Genomic DNA, 6,756 nt, shown 5'->3' with positions numbered 1-6,756 from the left:
AGCGATACTCCATTTTAATGAAATTCCACTCTTAAATTCCTCGTAGAGCCACTAACCACCACATTTTTTTTTCTTTTTTTAATACAAAAACTCGTCCTTGAAAGAGGCCTCTAATATCCATGGATCTCCCATTTCACTAACTCGAGTTACGCAATGGGCTTGTGGGAGGGGGTGTAGGTAGTGGTAGTAGTGCTGTGTGTGGGGGGGGGGGGGGTAGTTGAGGCCTACTTAGGCTGAATTCTACTCATGCCCTGTCATTGACTACTATTTCGTTAGGCTTGTTGATAGCTGATTGCTTGATTGATTTGAAGTTCTCTGGCATCCTGACATCGAAGGTCATTGACGCCGATATCGTTTATTATAAATAAAGATGAAAAGAATATTCAATTAAAACCAGAAAAGCAGATATGTTCTAAAAGTTAAATAGCATTAAGGAGATGTTGATGGGGTTATAACAAATGAAATTAAATATAGGTCTATTTGCTGAGTCATCGGCATCCATTGCATGGCCCTCCCTGGTTCTAGCTAGGGTGGAGAGGGGCTTGGGAACTTATATGTATATATGGTCAGTCTCTAGGGCATTATCCTGCTTGCTAGTTCAATGTCACTGTCCCTTGCCTCTGCCATTCATGAGCGGACTTTAAACCTTTAAGCGGGGTGATAAAGATTACTGACGCAATAAAAATTCAAAATTGAGGTGGTAAGGACATGTGGTAAGAATGGTTGAGGAGGAGGGAGTGAAAAGAGCTTGGGCTGAAGTCAATTATGGATGAAAATTCAAGAGTGAAGCGAAGGATTATATGATGTCATGAAGTGAAGGAACAATTATTGATGCAATATCATACTCAACATGAGGTGGTATGGACATGTGGAAAGGACGGGTGAGAGGAGGCTGGGAAAAAGAGATGATTAATGAGTTATATGTATCATTAGGGAGATAATTAATGGGTTATAAATACCATACAGGAGAAAAATATACCATAAAAAGGAGGATTAATGGGTTATATATACCATAAAGGGAGGATTAATGGATAGATATATATCATAAAAGGGAGGATTAATTGATAAATATATACCATAAAAGGGAGAATTATTTGATAAATATATACATAAAAAGTAGAATTAATGGATTATATATACCTAAAATGGAGGGTTAATGGATTATGTATACCATAAAAGGGAGGAATAATGGATTATATATACCTAAAATGGATGATTAATGGATTATATATACCAAAAAAGGGAGAATTAATGGATTATATATACCTAAAATGGAGGATTAATGGATTATATATACCAAAAAAGGGAGAATTAACGGATTATATATACCTTAAAAGGGAGGATTAATGGATTATATATACCATAAAAGGGAGGATTAATGGATTATATATACCTAAAAGGGAAAATTAATGGATTATATACCATAAAAGGAAGGATTAGTGGATTATATATACCATAAAAGGGACGATTAATGGATTTTACATACCTTAAAAGGGAGGACTAATGGATTATACATACTATAAAAGGGAGGATTAATGGAATATATACACCATAAAAGGGAGGATTAATTGGTTAAATAGACCATAAAAGAGAAATAATTGGTTACATACACCATAAAAGGCAGGATTAACGGGCTATAAAGACCATAAGAGAGAGGATAAAGGGGTCATATAAAACAATACCATAAAAGACACTTACATGGCGGTCAATATTGTTTGTTTGTGTGTGAGTGTGTGTATGTGTGTGTGTATTCACCCCCAAGACAAAGGTTTCACTTACTTGGCGGTCAATTTTGTTTGTTTGCGTGTGTGTGTGTGAGTGTGTGTATGTGTGTGTGTATTCACCCCAAGACAAAGGTTTCACTTACTTGGCGGTCAATTTTGTTTGTTTGCGTGTGTGTGTGTGAGTGTGTGTATGTGTGTGTGTATTCACCCCCAAGACAAAGGTTTCACTTACTTGGCGGTCAATTTTGTTTGTTTGCGTGTGTGTGTGTGAGTGTGTGTATGTGTGTGTGTATTCACCCCAAGACAAAGGTTTCACTTACTTGGCGGTCAATTTTGTTTGTTTGCGTGTGTGTGTGTGAGTGTGTGTATGTGTGTGTGTATTCACCCCCAAGACAAAGGTTTCACTTACTTGGCGGTCAATTTTGTTTGTTTGCGTGTGTGTGTGTGAGTGTGTGTATGTGTGTGTGTATTCACCCCCAAGACAAAGGTTTCACTTACTTGGCGGTCAATTTTGTTTGTTTGCGTGTGTGTGTGTGAGTGTGTGTATGTGTGTGTGTATTCACCCCCAAGACAAAGGTGTCACTTACTTGGCGGTCAATTTTGTTTGTTTGCGTGTGTGTGTGTTCACCCCGAGACAAAAGTTACGTATCACAGGAGGTTCGTTTCCTTTCCCGTCCCTCCTAAAAAAAGGACAAGACAAAGGACCCATCAGCTCCCAGGCGTCTTAAACGTCCTCCGAGGACAGCTTTGCCAGAGAGTGCTAAAGACGCAGAAAGACACAGACACATTCTTGTCTTGAGGCAAATTGACGATTACAGAGTTACGCACGGCAGGATGCAATGGGTCCTCAGCATATATAGAGCCAGTGATTTGCATAGGGTGACGTGACTTGCTGATGAAAGGGATTTTTTAACAACTGTGGTTGCAAGAAAATTAAATACAAAGGACTAAGGGGCTTTAATGCCATCTTCTTCGCATATATAATGCTTGGAATAATCAAATCTAGGTGGTGCTTTTTCAATGTGAAGGTGGGAATATAATGTATTTCATTATTATAACTTTAATATCGTAAGCGACCAGTCAAAATTGACGGGGAGAATTGAGCGTTCCCGGAAATACACATACAAACACATTATATATATATATATATATATATATATATATATATATATATATATATATATATAGAGAGAGAGAGAGAGAGAGAGAGAGAGAGAGAGAGAGATCCTTTTGTATCCTTTAACTTTTTTATGATATTCATGAAACTTGTTAAGGAGTGAAATAAATAAATTGATTCCTATTGTGGCATGGTCTCACCTACAAACATTTACTATAGTCAATTCTTTTTAATGAGGCAGATTTTCACCGACTCGCAGGGGTGTCCTTTTAGCTCGGAAAAGTTTCCTGATCGCTGATTGGTTGAACCAGATCATTCTATCCAATCAGCGACCAGGAAACGTTTCCGAGCTAAAAGGTCACCCCTGCCAGTTCGTGCAAATCTCCCTCACTAAAAAGAATTGAGTATAGTTTTCACAACATTTTAAAATAAGTTTTTACAAACAATTAAAGAATGATCAAATACAAATTTCGTTTAATGGTAGAAATTATCTAACAGCATCACCTTATCCTGTCCAACATTTCGGCTTCTGACTCAACAATCACCATATCAAAGACAGCAAATACTCTCTCTCTCTCTCTCTCTCTCTCTCTCTCTCTCTCTCTCTCTCTCTCTCTCTCTCTCTCTCTCTCTCTCTCTCACACACACATACACACACACACAAGCATTTAAGGGATAATAAAACAGAATTTTCATTTGATATTAAAAAACATCCACCAAAGACACTGAACTCTATCCAACATGATGCCTTCTACCTCACTTATTACCCTCTCAAGGACTCTAAATACTCTCTCTCTCTCTCTCTCTCTCTCTCTCTCTCTCTCTCTCTCTCTCTCTCTCTCTCTCTCTCTCTCTCTCTCCCCCCTTCCCCCTTTCAGTCCCCATCATGAATCCAAACCGTATTTGTTGCAGCTGAAGCTGGAAGTGACAGACGCATTTCGAAAATCGAACTTTCCTCTCTCGTCTCTTGATGTTCATTCGGTCACGAAATAGCTCTCGGTAGGAATTCGGATGAGATGAAAAGAACTTATGAAAAAAAGGTCTTTTGAACTTTCCGATCGTTCGAAAATGGGGAAAACTTGATTTCGATATCAAAGGCGAGATTAATAATTGAAAGAGTAAGACGCAATCTACTCGATGAGTGACAGTTTAAGGAGTAGGAGTAGCTATAGGTGTTGATATTCAATCGACTTACTTTTAGAGGAAAGTTTCAATCCAATCGTGTTCACGATTGGTGATATATACGTATTTCATGACTTATTAAAGATAACAGAAAATGCTCTTGCATTACACACACAATCACACACATACACGCACATCTATACATACATATATATATATATATATATATATATATATATATATATATATATATATATATATATATATATATATATATAAATGCACACACATACACGCACACACACATATATATATATATATATATTTCCCAAAATTTTATATTCACACGCATACATATATATATATATATATATATATATATATATATATATATATATATGTATATATCTATATATATATTTATTTATATATACACATATTTATATATATAGATATATATTTCCAGAATTTTATACACACACATATTATATATATATATATATATATATATATATATATATATATATATCCATATAACCACATATCATTTGTTTCGTATTTCCAAAGACCAACAAAATAGCCTATTTTTCAAATCATCATCAAAATCATAACTGAGGACACTAATCTCATTATTACAATAAAAGAAAAAAAAAAGCTTAATATCAGTAAAACCATATCATTCTCCAACATATATTACCTCAGCAACCAGCGGAAGCCTTTTACAGAATATCTCGTGCCCAGATTTTAATAACGAAGAAGTTAGGACGACAGGAAGTTCCTGCCTTATTAACTATATAGCGAATATAGGAAAGATAAGTTATCCTAATATTTAAGATCTTTTATTTAAAAAAAAATATATCCCTAGGACTTTATTGTGCTGCAGCACCTGTACACTGTTTATAAGACAATATAAACGAATGCCAAAAGTATATTAAATAAACATATAAACAGGTAAATATTAGAAGAGTAGTGTACGCAACCCGTCAAAAATGAAAGTTATATATTTCGATAGATATGCACAACACGTACGCACACACTCAACCCTTCCCACCCTCTCCCCCTTTCCTTAACTACAACCCTCTAACCAGGGAATGACTACTCCCTCTCCACACTACCCAAAGGACAAGGAGAGACCGAGATATACGTCTAGCCATGCCGCTGAGCGTGACCGGAAAAAAATATATATATACACACATCTACATAAATATTATATATATATATATATATATATATATATATATATATATATATATTTATATATATATATAGAGTATATATACAGTATATATATACATATATATATAAACAGTGTATATATATATGTATATATATATATGTATATATATATATATATATATATATATATATATATATATATATATAAGATAGGCAAAAGAGATCATCCGATTCTAAATTTAGATACGGGCTGTATACATTCATGTAACCCGTTCAGAGAGAATATTCTACTGAACAGTTTCAAGAGATATGAGCTCAATGTTATTTTGATAATGTTTGTTAATTTCTTAACTCGTCATGAACGTTCAGAGAAAGTTATAATAAGATACTTTTGCCGGAAGGAAATGTCAGGGTAAAGTAAATATAAATATGTCGTAAAAAAATCTAAATACATAGTAACTTAATTGCGTTAAAATATGTTTCCTCACTATTTATTATTATTATTATTATTATTATTATTATTATCATTATTATCATTATTATTATCATTATTATTAATATTATTATTATTATTATTATTATTATTATTATTATTATTATTACTATTATTATTATTATCATCATTATTATTATTAATAATAATAATAATAATAATATTTTTACCATTATTATTATTATTATTATTATTATTATTATTATTATTATTATTATTATTATTATTATTACTTGCTAAGCTACAACCCTAGTTGGAAAAGCAGGATGCTATAAGCCCAGGGGCCCCAATTTGCCACAGTACTTTTATAATGATAAGTGGTTCTATCAAATTCATTTTATCCATATTTTTACTTTACTGTACCTTTCATATACAAAAAATGCATTTGTAGTCTATGTTAACATAACATTTACAAATATACGAAATATCAAGAAAAGTTTAAGAAAACATGAAAATAAAAATTTTCTTCCGTACAGAAGCTGCCAATAACAGCTTTTAATTATTACCAGTAATAACAACAAAGATGTTATCGGTTTATATAGACATATTAAATAAACCATAAGCCTATTGGTGGAAATAATTGAGGAAGAGCGCTCATATGAAAAAAAAAAAAAAAACAAGCAAGCTTTGGGAAATTAATTTGTCAAAATGCAAACAAGATATATACCAATTAACATACCAACAAGAAAAGTTTAAGAAAACATGAAAAAAATTCTTTCATATAAACAGCGTACCTTTAATTTTAATAATAATAACGAAGATAGCTGCTATAAGCCTACATAGACATATGTAAAGAAAAACCATATTTGTGGAAATATAGGAGCAAGTGCGCTCATATGGAAAAAAAAGAAAAAAAAAACCACAGTAAATACTTTTGGGAATGTATTTGTCATTAAACATGTAAGCAAGATATATAGCAATGTTTCTTTAAATATGTATAACTCTTTCAAAATTTTAGGTGTGATTCTCGACAGTAAATTTACTTTTGAGAAACATATAAGGTCTGTGTCTTCTTCAATTGCACAAAAAAATAGGCTTATTGAGAAAGTCTTTCAAGATTTTCGGTGATCAATCTATTCTGAAGAAGTGTTTTAATTCTTTCATTCTACCTTGTTTTGAGTATT

The sequence above is a fragment of the Palaemon carinicauda genome, chromosome 2 (assembly GCF_036898095.1).
Source record: "Palaemon carinicauda isolate YSFRI2023 chromosome 2, ASM3689809v2, whole genome shotgun sequence".
NCBI classification, from domain to species: Eukaryota; Metazoa; Arthropoda; class Malacostraca; order Decapoda; family Palaemonidae; genus Palaemon; species Palaemon carinicauda.
This window is presented reverse-complemented; position numbering follows the sequence as displayed.